Raw genomic sequence first — 18715 nt, forward strand, 5'->3', positions numbered from 1 at the left:
TAGAATGCACGTTTTTACATAATACTGCTTTACATAATTCTCATTTAGTAATGATTATAAAGTACTTTGATCCTAATATGTCATTGAAAAAAAAAAAAAAAAAAAAAAAAAAAAAAAAAAAAAAAAAAAAAAAAAAAAAAAAAGGAGGCCAGCTGTGGCTGCAGATCAGGGATTCCGCAGAAGTTTTTTTTTTATTTTACTGACAGTTTCGCCTAAATGCTATGTATACTACATGGTACGAAAAAGAAAACAAAACAAACAGAGAAAACCAATGTAGTTTAGTAAAATAAATGTATCTAAAAAATCATAATAATAAAAAAAAGGTACACTCACAAATTCAAAGTAGCACAAAAATTGCATAAAGTTTGAAGGAACACCGAACATGAATGGCCTAAATCCACAGCAAAAAGTAACTTTATGGACCTAGTCAAGTAATACCATACCTCTAGACCAGGAAACCAATCTGTAGTGAGACTAGAGCAGGGGTGAGCAAACATTTTTTTAGTCAGGGACCACAATCTGAAAAAAAAATTGCCAGAGGGGCCGGGTCGATGGTAGACTGGGCTGGGTTATGCCATCATGACGCCCCTGAACGTGACATCATAATTGGCATAACCCCTCCCACTCTCCCATCACAGATCTGAGCCTGTGATTTAGTGTGCAGTGACAGCCCGCCCACTCTCCAATCTCAAGCTCAGAGCCTGTGATGGGAGAGTGGGCGGATTGTGTGCAGTGACACAGCCCCCCACTCTCACATCCCAGACTCTTAGTTTGCGATAGGAGAGTGGGCTGGGTTGTCTCACTTCACACAACCCACCCACTCTGCCATTGCAGGCTCTGATCCGGGGACATGCTTCGTGGCTCTGGCCGGTGCGCACCCGGCGTGGTCTTTCGCCTGACCCTGCTCGGGGTGGCACTGGCCAGAGCCGCGTTAACACCCAAAGGTCCGGAGAAACGTCCCCCCCGCCGTAGTTTGCCCATGCCTGGACTAGAGTGTGAACTGAAAGCATTAAAAACAACAGGACTGTTGGTAGGGATCAACCAGAGGATATAGATTGAAATATTTATGAATGTAATTAATATTAAATTGTGCAATGAGCAGAGCAGCAGTATTACCATGTTGCTAAAGAATCTTAGTACTTTTAGAGCGTTCAGATAAATTTAATCTTGCCTATATTTTCAAGAAAATTTGTAAGATACTGGCCTGTGCAGATGATGGATCAACTGAGTGAGCTGATACGGCTACGAGTTCTGCGGAAGATGAGAATTCACTGGGTGGTAGTTGCAACTCTTTACATACTAACTGTTAAAGAAAAAAAAAAGAAGATATATTAATAGATCAAATAATTATAACTAAAAATTAATGACTAGTGAAATTAAACATAATTCAGTGAGAATTCTTATCTCTAATTTCTTGATTATATTTAAAGCAATTGAAAAGGACTCCCTATATATTACTAGTAATATATAGCTTTTCCAACATTTCACTATCATATATTCTGGTCCTGTCCTAATTGTGCATCTTTTGGGCCAGATTAATGGTAAATCCCCAGGGGAAAAACCACAGCGCCAGCAACAATAAAGGCAATCCGGGAAAATAAAGTCAAGCACATGCAGGGAGCCTGGAACTTGGTAGTTGTGAATTGTAGCCTGGCACCACCTACCACAGACTTCTGAAACTTGTTACAAATGAAGGACTGACCAGCAAGGGAAATTTATTTTTGAGATTACTGCTGGGCAAGTTTAACATTGAGATCTTGTTTCTAGGAACAGAGCCTGGTGTGTGTTTAGGAACAGAATAGAACGCATGCTCAACAGTGCCATCACAATCATACTAGTTTAGAGGTCCAGATAGATGTGTAGAATTTAAAGACCAAAAGGAAGTTTGAAAGCAGTCCCTCCAAAACCCCAAAATAGACAGGTTAAGATCATCACATCAGTGTTTTTGTTGTAGAAATGGATACGCTCTGTACATAGGAAGAGGTATTGGAAGCCCATAGTCTAAATGTCAAGTAGAAATATCTTGAATGCCAGGAAGGGGTAACTAAGGTTGAATGCAGAGAAAATGTTGTAGCCTCCAGGGAAGAGTGAATGCTCAACAAAGTAGCTCTGAGGGAAGCATAAGAGGTTGGGGTCAAACTAAGCAAGGGCCCTGTATGTAAAGTTTAAATATCTGCCAAGATTGTTTTAGCAACCTGCTACTTTTTGCTCAGTGAAGGAAATGCTCAAGTGTGAAAAAGAAGATTAGGGGAGACAAGGGACATTCCGATCTGGTTCCATTTCAGATCAAGGTAAAAAAGGGCCCCACTGTACCCCACTGCACACCATTGCAGATGGGGTAGAGAAAAGAGAGTGGATTTAGATAAGCATACAAGGTTTCAAGTCCTTCAGGGCAAGACAAAGCAACAACTGACTATCAAATGCTTTCTCTGCGTCAGTGTATGGCAATATGCAAGGGATATGAAAGCCCCGTGTGTTTAAGGCCAGCATAGAAATGAGAAAAGAAAACACCAGCAGGAAGCAATAGGAGATTATTCGAGTATAGGTGTTGCAGGTGGGCGAGACCTGTGTCACTCTGTGTCATCGGTGAATGCTAGGATGAAACTTTACAAACTGGAAAGATATTACCGATTCCCAAACACAACACAAGGACACATCAACTAAACATCTGAATATAGAGTGGAAATAAACAGTTTCTAATCCAAGGATTCTTGGAAATATTCTACAAGTTTACTTAGGCTCACTCCCTTTTGTTGAAGTAGGACACAAACCTATTTGGTTCTTATTTTTTCTCCACTCTCACAAAAGCTTAATTAGTGGATTTGTCTGCCCATAATGTCTGAATTGTTTCTCAGGAGATGTAAATTTGTTTACTTGTTTGTTCTCTTTCTATTTACCCAAGCCCTAAGTATCAAATCCTCTCTCATACTTAAAGCATGTGCAGCACCTACCTGTTTTTGATCCCCTATCATAACTTGATCATACCTTAAGTAATATCAGTTTTTTTTTTTATTATTATTTAGCCACTTTGGCTCAAATTTAAAATACAAATTAGGAACCCTCTGGGCCACTTACATAGCAAGAAGCATTGTGGTGGGGCCCCTAAATTCATACCTACCTGTCACAAAACTAACTTACATGGCATTCTATTCTGTCAAATTCTCTCATTTGAACCCCAATTTCTCTGGAACGGGAAAGTGTAAAACCGCAAATGGTGATGCAAGTGGGAGACACTTGTGGTTACCTAGATTGCTTTAAAAAAAAGCTGGATGCTTTTCTAGAAGCACAGAATATAACTGGGTATTAAAGTTTTAAAGTAAAAATAACAGACTGCTGATCCAGTTAACATCGTATTGCCTCATGGAATCAGGAAGAAATTTTTTGTCCCTTCAAGAGAGCACATACAGACTACAGATATCTGCAATACTAGTCACAGCAGACTACCACACTACAAAGAAGGGGCAGCATGAAAGAAAAATGAGATAGGGGGCCACTGACTCATCACAAGGAGGCAGCTGATGCTCCCTTGTTCTTCCTAGGATTTTCCTGTTCTTTTCCAAATCCTACAAACCTATCTTCAGTATTTTATCATTTTTCAGGATCTTAAAGCGTACCTAAACTCAGAATTTTCACATTACATAAAAGGGTAGACAACCCTTTTATGTAAGGTAAAAGTTTTGTTTGTGTTTTGAGTAGTGAGATCAGTAATATTTTTACCCATCCAGGTCACCCAATCTTGCGCCTGCATCAGGCGACGAAGAAACAAGAACCCGGAAAAACAGAGAGAAGATGGCAGCACCTAGCGTGCTGTCCTTAAGACAGATGCCAGGACGGAGCTGGACCCGATGAAAGAACCCTCCGGACAGATCGACTGCCCTATGGGATTGAAGGTAAGTATATTTTTTTTCTTTGGGTCGTTTTTTGGGTTTGCTTTCTTTATAAAAATATATGATGACCTTACCTTTACAGACAGAGACTGGCTTATCTTCCAGATTGTAATGCGATCACCGTATACTAACCAAGCCCATCCAAAGTCACTGATTTTGAAACTTAAAAGTTGATCTGCAAAATATATTAAAAATAAATCGAACAACATTTCAGTAATAAAAACAAATAAGCATGCCAAAATAACTTGAGGAGGAGAGAGAGAGAGGAGAGAGAAAGAGAGAGGAGGGGGGAGAGAGCGAGCGAGAGGAGGGGAGAGAGCGAGCGAGAGGAGGGGAGAGAGCGAGCGAGAGGAGGGGAGAGAGCGAGCGAGAGGAGGGGAGAGAGCGAGAGGAGGGGAGAGAGCGAGAGGAGGGGAGAGAGCGAGAGGTATTATAATCAGATCTCAACTCTGATTGCTCAAATTACCACTTTAATAAACAAAAGATGAATCATGTTTAGTATATGCTGAAAAGCATTACCCATTTTCTTGGGTAAATTGACCTACCAAGAACCACCAACTGCAACTCTGCTCCCGGCAGGCGGAAATACCGAGGAAGGCGAAGAGATACCGGATACTCCAGGTCCGAGACTCTTCCTTCCAGCGGGAACCCGATTAGTAAGGGGTCGCCGAGCGTTCACTCCAACCTGGGAACGGGGTGATGGGAACATATCGGCAGAATTTTTTAATCTTGTTAAATTTACTGCTCCCGCCAAACTACTCAGAACAGACTTGAGAATATCGTGTAACACAACTATGACCTATGCGGCCACTTGTTATGACGTCAAAGCATGCTTCACCGGCGCTTTGGCGATCGAATAGTGTACGTCTGTGAGCGTGTTGGGCGGTCTCAACTAGTTTTGTATTTTGTGCTTTGTGCGACCTCTAGAGAACAGATTAAGCGAAATAGGTATAAACTACATTTGGTTCAGTAAATTTTATATTGGGGTTACTGTTTCACAGTCCTAAAGCATACAGCTACAGTCTTTTTTTTCTTTATTAGGTATACTTGCTATACTATACCAAGTTATACTATAATTCACCGCCTAGTGCTAGCCCGGACCAGCCCCTTCAGCTATGACCCGTACAACCCGTGACTGCCAGGGGTGGGGTTACATAGCTGAGTGGCTAACGCAGAAGGAGAGCATCAGTACGAGGTATGGAGGAAAACAAAATGGAGCGAAAGATGGGATGATAAGCAAAGGTCTAGTAAAGGGAACCCTTAGGGACTCGAGTTGGTAAATAATAAAGATTTTAGCTTTTTTTAAGTTTTTAGAAAAGCGTGCTGCATGTGAGCAGTATTTGGATATTATAGACACAGTGTTGCCTGTTTGCATAGAAATGGCATGTGTGTTTTGTTGCTGATTATGTTATGACTCTCATTTACGTTCCTAGAATGGATGTGAATCTAGGAAGCTGAATAGCAGCTTGCTAAATCAATGGCTACTGTGTCTTACAAACCCCAAAGAGTGATGTGTAAAACTTGTATGTTTTATTAAACTCAAATATGTATGTTAATTATTGTTTATAAAATGCTATTATGGGTTCCTGAGCTGCAACATAATGTGTAAATGTCAATAACCTAAGTGCTAAAGGAATACAAAGCAATATATTCTTAAATATAGGTAGGTGTAAACGGTTTTTGAAGGCTAGTTCTATATACTAATCAGAAATATATTTTCTTGTAAAGAACTGATTTTAAAAGGTTATTACACCATAGCGATAATTGAATTTTGTTGAATTGGGGAAATATTATGAATTACCTATTCTGTCAAAAATTATTCTGGTGCATAAAAGTATCACCTGTCCAGACTAGTGGTGAAAATTGCAATGTTTACCTCTCATGAGTACATACTAGAAATAGCAATGCACCCCGGAGTAGTAACAGGTGATAACTGCTAGGGTTTTGCAGGTGTTTGCTGGTGCTTGTATTGTGACCCAACTCATCAGTAATGAACGAAAACAGCCAGGTGGTTGCTGAAAAGTGCCGGGTGGTGAGCCCAGCTAAAAGGCACTGGGGAGAACACTGATATATATATACTTTAAACTGCTTTAAAAACTAAAATGTGGTGTGACAAATCACTCTTGGACACAGCGTGTAGCAGATAGCATACAAAGGAAATATTTTTTTTCCAATATTAACTTATTTTAGGGATTGGTATTGTATTGCATCAACAAAAATTCGATCCCCATTCGATAAATAGAACTTGAATGTGTACATACGTCAGATGATTGTTGCCCAAGCTTGTCTCAGGTGATAATTTGATGTGTAAAACAATCCCTCAACACCATTTATGAACTCACTGTGGCAAATTTATAAACATCCGCTGTGCATACCTGTGGTGAAAAGACAGGCTTCCTAAACACAACACACCTTTTAGCAGCCTTTTACTAATACGGATAGACCAGCTTTTGTAAGGGTCAGCAGAGGAAGTTGTCTACAACAGCTAATTTCTTTGTGTTACAGCACAGAAGGCTCTTAGTGTCTCTGGGATGTGTGTTTGGAGGTTTGCTGAATCATGTACTAAAGTCTAGAAAATGATACAGTAGATTTTTTTTGCTTTTTAACACTATAGCTCACATTCAAAACCTTAAAATTTATTGGCATCACATGTTCTATATAATAAAGTGTATTCAAGGTAATTGGTCATTTTATTCTTTGGATTTGAGGTTACACATTACCATTTAAGTAAAAAACATGTTTTAATGTATATACCAAATTTATGTTTGTAAAATAGTAAAAATGAAATTCCAGTTCATCTACTAGAATAATTCATAAAGCTGATCCCTTCACCCTCTCCAGGAAACACAAGAACAAAGAGTTAAAGGCTTCCATCTACCATTACAGCCGGTTCAGGTTCTTCCTGCCTCTATTAAAAAAATTAATCTGCCATGTATTGTTTTCTCTACCAGCAGGTCAGCTGCATGGCCCCAATAATTTTTTGGTTCTTGCTTGTCCAAGGTGGGGAAGGGGGGGGGAGTTGTCCTGGGCCAGCTAATTTCCTCCTCTTTCTCCACATTACAGTTTTATGATGGGGGCTACCATTCAGCCATCCTTTGATGAGAGGTCCTCTTTGATGAGAGGGGATTTAGTTGGTTGTGTGGTTTACAGTTATGCGTTTTGGTTGTATGGAAAAAGAATTGTTTCTCTGGTGGGGGTTCCATGTCTGCGCCGATGTGGGGGCGAGAGTTGTCTAGGGAGCTGTGGACATCCTGATTCTGAGGTTACTAGATATGTCATTTTTTGGCATCCTCATACTTCACAAGAACAGTTCCATTCGATTTTTGCATGACCTGCAGACTCTGCCATGTAGGTCTAAACTGCATCAGTATCCAGGAAGCAGGGAACTGTCTCTTCAGTAATGAGTTCCCTTTGGGATGCGGCTGTCCTAGAGCCTTCCTTCTCCCTTATTTGATGGTGGTGCAGGAGTGTGTGTGTGTGTGTGTGTGGGGGGGGTGTGGGGGAGGGGTAGGGGAGAGGTGCTTTTACTCCTTCCTCTTTTGGTGGTGAATTATTGTGATCTCCTAGCCCCATTTTGTGTTTTTCAGGAAAAAAGCTTCTGCAGAATCCAAGAAGTGTGCCACTTATGACAGAGAAATTGTCTAGCTCTGGGAAGAAGCAGCTATGTCAGCACCAGTTTGACATATTTGTCGGACAAGAGTCTGCACCAGAATTTTAGGATCTAATAGAGACATAGAAACAAGAAATTACTTTTTTTTCCAATCTTTCAGATCAGTTCTGGAGGACTTTTTAAGCAACTTTCCCAGACAGGGTTGGGTGTGATCACTTTTCCTGTTAAGACTCCATTTAAAAAGCTAAGGAAATGTGGGGAGAGGGGGCCAATTCTAGCCCTTCTAACCTTTCATCTTCCAAAACTGAGGTTGGAGAGAAGGAGGATGTGCATTCTTCCAGGTATATGTTCCCAGTGGAAGACACTGAGGAAATCAAAGTGATGTCTTCTGCAGGAAAAGTTCTGGACAATTTAAAGTCCATAACAGTTCAAAAAGGAATCTTTTTGGTTCCTGAAGAAAGAAAGAGGAGGACCCAGAGTTCAAGTTGATGTTCCGTTTATTTATGAATTAAGATTTTCATCCATTGCCAATACAGCAGGCTAATGAAGTGAAGGTGAAGTGCCTCTTGTTAGACACGTCTGTGCCAAAATGTTTGACGTTTAAAATATAGGAAAGTCGGATTGTCTGCATCTTAAAAAAAAAAAAAAAAAAAAAAAAAAAACAACTTGTCTACCCACTGATATTGATGTCTAGGTGCAGCAACTTTTGTCCCAACTGACCTAAGAGCAAGGGGTGACTAGTTAAGTATTCAAAGACACAGTACAGCTGATCTCCAAAGGGGTTGCTTTTATTTTGGATGCCTGGGTAAAGTCCAAATAGTTACCCGCTCCACATTTGTGATCAATAGTGTGCGCAGGGCAGTATGTCCTAAAAGCTTTGTAGGTTGCCATTTGATGGTAAGCAAGTTTGTGGCCAGAATTGGAAGTGTTAGCTGACTGCTAGAAGATACTCAGAAATCGGAACCTGACTGTAACAGGAAAGGATAATGGGGAATGAGGCTTGTGTTTAGCCCTCTTCTATTTGAAAACCAAATAATGACACCTAGTTGTTAATCAGTACAAGACCTATGGGCTTCCTCCATGTCTTTTAGACACTCCTTCCTTTGGATGTCTTTTAGAAGGGTACAGGCTAGAAATGCAGAAAGACTCGCAAGGGTTTTTCATCACGCAAATCTGCTTGGATGAGGGGTTAGTGCTGGCCATGGGCCAGTCCTTATAGGATCTCCTATATGTAGTTAATACACCCGTGCCTCCACTCTCTGCATTTGGCCAAATCAGTCAAACAGTAATTGCTTTTGTGGGCCGAGACTGCTAATGTGTTTTAGAACAGATCTTAGTCTTAAACTGCCCAGGTAGTTAACTACACATGCATCATTTACACATGCACCTGCAGAAAAAGTGACCCATGGAGCAGTGGAGTCATTCAAGATTAGGTCTTCAAAAGAAAGGATCTGCAAGCTGTAGGCAGAAGCCCTTCAACCTTTTGGACCCAAAATTCATCAAAGCATGTGCTTTTTTGTGACAATACAGCTGCTCCATACCTCAGTTGGCAAGGAAGAACAAAATTGAGATCTGTTAGTTTAGTAACTTTTAGTAACAGAGGAACATCATCACAGCAGTGCACATAGGGAAGAATTTTGCAGCAGATTTGTTGAGCATGAATTGGCAAAAACAAAGAGAATGGGGGCCTCCGCCTGCGCCTCCGCCACGTTTTACAGATGATGTGGTATTCTTTGGATCATGAGCTGTTCCACGCCTTCGCCATACTTTTTTCTTGCTATCATTCTGGTAAAGGTTGATCTTGGTTTCATCTGTCCTAAAGAATGTTTTTCGAAAACTCCAATCAAAAGTCCTATCTACCCTTTCTATTCTTGGGGCTTATGAGTGGCTTGCACCTTGCAGTTCACCCTCTGTATTTACTTTCATGCAGTCTTCTTTTTATGGTAGACTTGGATATCGAGATACGCCTACTTCCTGGAGAGTGTTGTTCACTTGGTTGGTTCTCTTCACCATGGAAATTATTCTGCCATCATCCATCGCTGTTGTCTTTGCTGGATGTCCAGGTCTTTTGGCGTTGCTGAGTTTACCAGTGCTTTGTTTCTTTCTCATGATGTACCAAACTGTAGATTTTGCCACTCCTAATTTTGTAGCAATTTCTTGGATGGGTTTTTTCTGTTTTTGCAGCATAAGGATGTCTTGTGTCACCTGCATAGAGAGCTACTTTGACCGCATGTTGTCAAAATCCTCCACATACAAGCAACCCCCCCTCCCCCTCAAATCAACTCCAGGCCTTTTATCTGCTTAATTGATAATGACATAACTACGGAATTGTCCACACCAGCCCATGAAATAGCCTTTGAGTCAATTGTCCCAATTACTTTTGAGCCCTTTAATTGAAGTGATTGTGTAAAAAAAAAAAAAAAAAATTAAAAAAAAGTCTTTAGTTCCTTACATTTTTATGCGATCTTTTTGCTCAACCCACTGAATCAAAGCTGAAAGTGTACAGTTCAGCTGCATCTGAGTTGTTGCATTTAAAATGAATTGTGGTAATATACAGAACCAAAATTAGAAAAAAGTTGTCTGTCCAAATATTTATGGACCTAACTGTATATATTTCCTTCTTTCCTTGCACGAAAGCTTGAGGTGGAATTGTGCATAGTAATTCTGATATTCCCTCTTTGCCCAATTAGGGCCTGGTTCTCAATTATCCTAGAGATTGAGAAGAGATCTCCTGTATCCCTGGCACTTAAGAAAAAAATAACCAGCATAACCTACTTTAACCCCATCTTTATGAACTTTACCTCTTTGCATAATTCCTGAGTAGCAGATTCTCAAGAGATAAGTCCTTCTTCAACAAAGTATTCTCTACACTTACAAATCTGGTCATAAGAATATATACCTTAAAATCTGGAAGTTCAACCCAATGAGGGGAAACGTCATTTGAGGTTTGGAGCCTTTAGCAACCAGCAATTGTATGACTGCATTTTTTTTTGTTTTATTTTGTTGATTATTAACCTAGCTAAGAATCTTTAAGGTGTAAGATTCTTCAGAGCTTTGCCAAAGATACTCGTCACACCCCCACGGAACCTTTATGTGGTACTTGAGGGCCATACATGGCTTAAAAACCTGATTGTGTATCCTTTTTTTAAGGCAGCTAAAATATTGGGAAACAATCCTATTAAAAAGAACATAATCTTATTTTTAGGAACAAATTAGTTATGCAAAAATTGCAAAAGCGCAAAATAATTTTTGTATAGATTGCACAATTTGTAAATAATTAAATGTTTGTACAATTTACCTTAAATAGGAAATCTTTAATATAACATCATCCTTAAGATATCATCTGTTATTCCCTCTCCCTAAACTTAAAAGGTTCCCTTAAAAATTGGCCAAAAAGCACAGGAGGAATGGAGGAGGAGCTGGAGTAAAAAGACCTTTCCTATATATAATACATACTAAAAGGAACTGGTGTAATTTCAACTAAAATAATCACTTTTAAACCAACATATTGTCAACACCATTATTATTAGTTAGAAGTACATATGACTTGCATACCTTTCGTGTTGCCCCAATAACACAACGTTAGTGACAAAATGAAAATAAATAAATAAATGTGTGTAAATTACATGTATCCCATAACATTTAGACAATGTCCCATAAGCCTATTGATAGGTAACTAATTCATTACCTATCAATATGACTTTGAGGGGCTAGCTTAATTAATGGGACTTTATAAGCCAACCATATTCAATTTCTACGTGTATCAAAAAAAACATACTTTTAATAAATAACATTAGGATCATAACATTTAAAGCTCATTAAAATGTACAACAACCATAATTACATAGTAGGTTAGGTTGAAAAAAGACATAAGTCCATCCAGTTCAACCACCAAGGAAATAAACATATCCCAGATATAAAACCCTATAAGACATAGTTGGTCCAGAGGAAGGCAAAAAAATACCTGGTACAACTTGCCTCAACAGGGGAAAAAAAATTCCTTCCTGATTCCATGAGGCAATCGCATGTTCCCTGGATCAACAGTCACTGTTGTTTTTACTTTAAAGCCTTTTACCCAGTTATATTCTGTGCTTCTAGAAAAACAGCCAGCTTTTTCTTAAAGCAATATATAGTAGCTGCTGAAACTACTTCCTGAGGGAGCCGATTCCACATTTTAACGGACCTTACAGTGAAGAATCCCTTCCTTATCTGGAGCTTAAACTTCTTTTCCTCCAGACGCAAAGAGTGCCCTCTTGTTCTTTGTAATCTCAAAGTGAATAATGGGGAAGAGAGTTCTCTATATGGACCGTTTATATTTTTACACAGTGTGATCATGTATCTTCTCAATAATCACATATTCCTGTCTGGGTTGCCCAATCCTAGGGGCATACCCTGCTAATTGTCGACGCGTTTCACGGAATCGATCCGCTCCTTCAGGAAGGAGAGAGAGAAATATCTGGTTCCTGTGGCACATAAAGCAGCACCTCAATAGGTGAGTGCCGGCAAGGACAGCAATGACATGAACTAAGAGTCAAATCTGTTATATGTCCTTTCTTTAATTCTGTTTCTTGATAATAGTGGCTTAATAAGCACCATTATCTAAGTTTTCAAACAAATGTTTTGTATATGTAGTCAACTATTCTTTTCATCCTGTCTCCATTCAACTTAAGTTCCTACTGCTGCTCTAGGGTGCCTGCATTTGGCGTCCCCACATGGGAAGCCACTTGTGTATAGGCCAACTCCATGTCGAAAATCAGCAGGGTATGCCCCTAGGATTGGGCAACTCAGACAGGATTATGTGATTGTTTGTTGCACATTTTAATAAGTTTTAAATGTTATGTTCTTAATGGTATTTATTAAAAAGTGTTTTTTTGATACACGTGTGGAAATTGAATATGGTTAGCCTATAAAGTCCCATTCATTGAGTTAACCCCTCAAAGTCCAACTGCTAGTTAAACTAGGGATGTGGCCATGTGATAATTAGGTCGTTGTCATTCTCTGTTGATTTATTAATTCATTACCTTAAACATAACTTTTACTGGAATTCTTTGGTTGTTTTATTAGGTTTTAACGTTTTTTGCCATGAGTAGGAGTAAAACCGGACCGCAAAAGTCATCTTAATAACTGGAAGTTTGGGTCCAACTTTGTGTAAACCTATAGTCTTAATATATATTGTGAAATGATCATCAAATTTAAAATTATGTATTATACTTATGAATTTAAAGTTAGGAGGTACACAACTCTATAAAGAGGGGTGTTCTTGCAGCCTACATATTCTCTCACATTGAACTTTTTGACTTAAACCTCTTTGGCTGTTCATTTCTGTCTGGATTTTTATGTCTAAAAGCGGTACATTGTTTTTCGTGAAAATTTATTTTACAGCATAATAAAATAGTATGAGTATATTTAAGTTTGAAACCCAAAATCGTGTCAAAATAATAAATTAAATAAACTTAAAAAAAATAATACACTCATACTGTAATATTATACTGTAAAATGTTCATGAAAGACAATGTACTGCTTTTACACATATAAATCCACTCTAAATCTACAGTTATTTTGTATTGAATGCAATACAAATGAATTTGAATCTCCCGCCCTAAACGGAAGTCCTGGTGACTTACCGAGTGCAGAAGACACAAAGGACGACACTGGACGCCGGCAGATCAGGTAAGTGCTGTATTTACTATCTTTCCTATAGGTTTACCTACCCCGAGTGTGACTCGGGTTAACGCTAGTAGCATCTTTTTTCTACCTCGAGTCACACTTGGGGTTACCACCCAGCCCAGGAGGTTAAAATTGAAATTTATGACTTGACCATGTTTTCAGCATTGTGTACACTAGGTTGGCAAAATTTTTGAGCATCCTCCCCCTAAAACAAAAATCTAAATAACTCCTGCAGACAAAAAAACAAAACAAAAAAAAAAAAAAACATATTTGCTGTGCCGTTTGGAATAGCTTTTAAAGCAGCATATGTTAGATTATCAGATGAAGGATTTCTATAGTCACCTTTTTGTATAGGTATTTATGATTTTTGCTTCACAATGTGTAACTGAACAAGTTGGATTACTATATAAAAGAAATAAGGCACTGAATGATGGTCTCCTCAAATCTCACTGGGTGTCCCATATCCCAGAATATTTTTTAAACTGGGTCGAAAGAAGCTGTAGGCAGTGGTCGCCCCTGTATTTTGACCCAACTTTTCAGTAACCACCCAAGAAGCAGACGACTGGCTACTAAAAAGTGCCAGAAGATGCACATGGCTAAAAGGGGCTGGGGAGATCACTGTATACAACATGAAAAAATAAAGCTGACATCAGAAAATGAGTGCTCCCACATCCAACAGACTAGAGGTCATCAATCAGTTGTCCAGAGAAAATTTTGGTGGTCTTTGGGGTCAGCAACCTTTTGCCCGTATGGATCGCAGGCTCAAGGACGGGATAGGGTGACTCAAAGATTTACCAAACATTTAGGTATTCAGCAACTCCGGCAAAAGACTGTTCCCTTTATTTTTTTATTTTTTTTGATTTATGGTTGATTTAACCTAAGAGTGTGATGCTGATTTGTATTGTGGTCTTGGAGTTCTGGTGAGTGTTAACTGTCAAGTGGAGGCAAAGGCATGCATTTTCTGGTGTTGCCTGCATTTTTTCATGTTGTATTGGATACTTGTTGATTTGAGGAGACTCCTCTACCTAAATGTTAATGAACATTGTCTTTGAATATTAGTTATATGTATTGTTATTTCACACCACTTGTGCAGTTTGTTTTTTATTTAGCGTCACAATTTTGCATGATTTAAGAGCATATATAAATATGCTTCATGTTTGTTGGCTGCTGACTGTATTTCCTTTTTTATTATAATGTTTTTTTTTTTTTGTTTTTTTATTTTATCTCAAGTATGCAAAATTTTAAATTTAGAATAATAACTGGTGCATCTGTAGACAATATGCAATGCTTCCTTATGGGTTCAAACATGGTGCATCAATTCACACTAACAAAACAAGAAAAGTGTATTGAAATAATAGCAGACATGATTGATAAAGTTGGTATGTGGAATCTTTGATCCCCAAATACCATTATGTAAATCTTAAACATAGTTATAGTTGTTCAATATGTTAATAAATTTCTCCCATTTAAAAAAAATGTGTGTTTATTAAAGGGAGCTCTTAACCCATTCAGTTTTAAAACGTTTTAATTTAGACTAGTGAGAATTGGTAAAAGAGCCAGCTCTAAATGATTACTTTCCTGACAACTGCAGATTATCCAAGTGAAAAAGTGATGAGCCCGATTTAGAGAATTATTGGCTATTCTGAGTACAAACTAGGTTCAGAAATACAACTTGATCCTAAAAATGTTTAGCATACAAAAGCGGTCCCAAAGATTATAGTGGAGGTAAGTTGTTGGTGTCACACTCCAAAACTGTGATCTAAAGGGCTTTGTTACAGTAAATACTTAATTGGTTTATTGTATGAAGACAATTATAGTGGTCTGTTAGCATTAAGGTCAGGGAAGTGTAAACATTTAAACATGCCTATTCTGTATTCCACTTGATGATTTTTATTTCATAGGATTAGATAATTTTGGGAGCTTTGGAGTTAATATCATTGTGTCAAAAGGCTTATGCCAGTGTGGAATTCAGACACCATGGGGGCTCTTTGCATCATAAAATTAAATTTGTTCATGATTGTGTTGGTTGCATATTGCCAGGTATGAAATGTTTTGGAGTGTGATCTATGTTGTTTTGTGGAGAGAATGTAAGATTTATGTGTTTTGGAGAATATCATACCAACTGTGATTGAAGAAGAGTTTTTAGTTGCTTCCTTAAGCTAGAGTTCCTTGGCTTTGGGGTGTAAGAATGAGTGCAGGAATATACATTTATGTTCACCGTCCACTTTACACTTTGTTTATATCAGTTTGACCCACTCTTGCCAATCCCCTCTGACCTCTAGCATCAATAATGCATTTTTGAGAAATGCCACTAGCTATTTTCCCTCTTTTTGACCAGTCTCTGTTAAACCCTAAAGATGTTTGTGCATGAAAATTCCAGCTGATCAGCTGTTATTGAATTTCTATATTTGAATTTCTTCTTTTTTTAAATTACCTATCCACCCCCTTCTGACACTCAAGTTGAAGTTCAGCAGGTTATCTTGTCGATGTCTACACACCTAAATGCATTGAGTTTCTGCTATATGCTTAATGGATTAGATATGTGCATCAACAGGTGGAACAAGTGTGCCTGTGTAGTATAAATAATATATAAATAAAAATATATGTGTGTATTTGGGAGGTTAGAATCTTCACTGGTTGAAGGTTGCTATTGAAACAAACTACCCACTGGCCAACTGAAGCTAAAACTGAGCATAGAAAGTTGATTCCAAAAAGTAACTTGTCTGATTCAATAACCCAAATTGTAGGTATGCTTACCTGTATTTGTCTACCTTTTCCTACATACTTCCATAAAAAAAGGCACTTGCCCTTACAGGTGGAAACCCATCACCCATAGTCCAATCAGCCTTCCTTCCTTCTTCCCGGCCTGGACACTTGGTGCTGCTATTTTCTTACGTCGTCTTCCATTTTTCTGATGGTGCTTCTGCACAGGTGCAAGTTAAGGTGACCCAATTCCCTGCAAATGTAAAAAAAAGTGCCCCTCTCATTGCGCTTGCATGCTTGAGACTGCGGATTTCCTGTTCAGTCTTCACTGACATTAGGCCCTCCCCTTTCAATTAAAAAAAAAAAAAACAAAACCCTTAATATTTTCGTATATAAAGGGTTAGACAAAAATTTGATGATTCGCTTTAAGATTTTCATGCCTTTTAGGTACCTACAAACAAGTAGGTAACTCCCAATGAGACTGTAATGCAGAGATGCAAGGAATTGTAGTATAGTATATATTGTATTTCATACTTTTGGTAATCACATTTGATTGACTCATCTAAATTCCAGAGTTCAGTAGAGCTGAGCTGTAGTGCTTTGGGGAAGCACATTTGCATCAGCCACTTTTCTTTCTTTTCTGGTATTTTGGCTTAACTGTTAGACTGTAAAAGTGGAAAGTCAGTAAAGCAAGTGAAAAAGGTCACCATGGGGTTTGAGGGCCTATCTCTCCTGGTAGGAAAGCTTGAGATTAAAAATAGTGGGAAAATCTTTTTTTAAAGGGAAACATTGGACATTTTTTGTAGAGCCAGAGTGTTAGAGATTAAATAAAATACATCATACATTCTTATATAATACATTTTATGGTAATATGTTGTACATAGTATAATTTATTCTACATACATATACATTAGCTAAGGCTGAGATTTTAGGCGTAGAAATCAGGCAATTAACTGTATCGATCTGGCCCAATGTTAGGGGGTTTAAAAAAAATTCCACTTGCCTCTATGCCAAAGGTATAGTCACAAAAAAAGAGGAGGAGGAGGCAAGGTACATGCCTGCCCCACTACACCCCTACCTGTGTCACCTAAAGGGGAAGACACTTCCCCCAGAGTGGCGTCATGATACCAGACCTCGCCCACTCTCCCATCGCAGGTCTGAGCTGCAAATAGGAGAGTGGGTGGGTTGTATCCAGAAACCCACACTCTGCACCCACCTCTAGGAGCCTCCGATCAGTACAGGGGTCAGGTGAAAGACCGGTCAGAGCCGCAGACCACCAAAGACCCACTCCTGAAAAAATTGAGGGCACGGGTGGGAACCCGTGCCTGCCCCACTACACACCTGCTCTATACACTTTTTTTGGTTTCTGAGAGATAGTATGCAACAATGTGCCATGTAGAAAGGTTATGTGCAATGTGTCAATAGTGATTGTAGTTATAAAAATATTCTCAAAACTATGTAGTGCCAGTTTTTTTATTTTATTTTTTTTTTTTAAACCTTTTTGGCATCAAAGATCAGGAAAATTTGTTTAGGAAAGTATAGTGGTGTCCATAGCTCGCTGTCTTATAGTAATTAAGATGTCTCAGGACAGTTTACATTAGTCTGTTTGAAATGCTGAAATGCAATAATTTATCATTTTAACACTTAGAATAGGTTTAAAGGTGCCTAATGTTACAATAATTCAGGCTGTTTTTAGGTTATGAACAAGATAGGTTCTGTACGATTGTTTTGTTTTTTAATATTAAATACAACTTGGACAGGTGTGTATTTTTTTTTCTAATTCATATTATCATATTTATTTTTACCTTTCTCCACATACTTTATATAAATACTTAATCAGCACTACCACTTTAAGCAATTGTTGGAGTTAAGGGCCGTCATAAAGCTTTTGTTTCTCCAGGGAAAGTCCGCAAAAGACATTCACACTGAAATGTCACAAACACTGGGGGAGAAGGGGGCATATCTTGATGGCAAGACTGGGCATTTCACCATTGAAGATGAGCCCCGCAGTGGACGCCACCCAACCTCAACTGACCCGGCAACCTGCGATGCTGTCCATGAGCTGATTTTTGAGGACTGGCGAATATCCACAAAAAAGCCAGATAATTGACATCTCACGGGAGCGTGTTGGGTTTATCACCACTATCATAGACTTGCGCAAGCTTTTAGCTAAATGGGTGCCAAAATATTTGAACAGTGATCAGAAGAAGGAACGAGTTGAAGCATCCAAAGCTGTTTTGGCCCATTTTGAAGCTGCACAGGACGTTTTTGGCTAGGTTAGTGACTGGCTAGGTTAGTGACTGAGGATGAAACTGGGCTCCACATCTATGATCCTGAAACCAAGGAACAGTCAAAGCAATGGCGCCACATCGGGTCCCTGCAGCCGAAGAATTTCCAAACCCAAAAAAAAAAAAGTCATGACGTTCGTTTTCTGGGACAAAGACGGTATTCTGTTGGTGGACTACATACCTCAGGGCTCTAGTATCACCGGACAGTATTATGCTAACCTCCTGGACCAGCTGAAGGAGGCAATTAAGCTGAAACGCCGTGGAAAGTTGACCAAAGAAATCCTTTTTTTGCAGGGGAATGCACCTGCGCACACGTCCAACGTTGTGGCTGCCAAATTAAACACCCTGAGTTTCCAATTAGTCCACCATCCCCCCTACTCATCTGACCTGGCCCCTTCGGACTATTATTTTCCCGAATTTGAAGAAACACCCAAAGGGCCAATGTTTTGAGGACATTTCGACATCAAAGATGGAACGAAGAGCTTGTTTGCGGTCCAACCAAAAGACTTTTATTTGAACGGTCTAGAAAAGCTGCAACTACGCTGTACCAAGTGCATCAG

At 39.0% G+C, this 18715-nt stretch overlaps 2 protein-coding genes across 6 annotated transcripts in view; one reads left to right on the forward strand and one right to left on the reverse strand.

Moving 5' to 3' along the window:
* Positions 1-3996, reverse strand: part of NUP133 (nucleoporin 133) — a gene marked incomplete in the record, with an annotated part of 161866 nt that extends 157870 nt beyond the window's left edge. The window contains 2 exon segments of the mRNA XM_072409194.1: positions 1205-1303; positions 3962-3996.
* Positions 3997-4984: 988 nt separating this feature from the next.
* Positions 4985-18715, forward strand: part of LOC140329100 (uncharacterized) — a 143400-nt gene continuing 129669 nt past the window's right edge. For 2 of the 5 annotated variants that reach the window (XR_011920423.1, XM_072409195.1), the window contains exon 1: positions 5032-5163. The gene's annotated coding sequence lies outside the window, so the exon portion shown is untranslated. Of the gene's footprint in view, positions 5164-12459; positions 13168-18715 lie in introns of those variants that run through there. The other 3 variants (XM_072409196.1, XM_072409197.1, XM_072409198.1) reach the window with 3 other exon arrangements.

Source organism: Pyxicephalus adspersus, chromosome 4 (genome assembly GCF_032062135.1).
Source record: "Pyxicephalus adspersus chromosome 4, UCB_Pads_2.0, whole genome shotgun sequence".
Taxonomy (NCBI): Eukaryota; Metazoa; Chordata; class Amphibia; order Anura; family Pyxicephalidae; genus Pyxicephalus; species Pyxicephalus adspersus.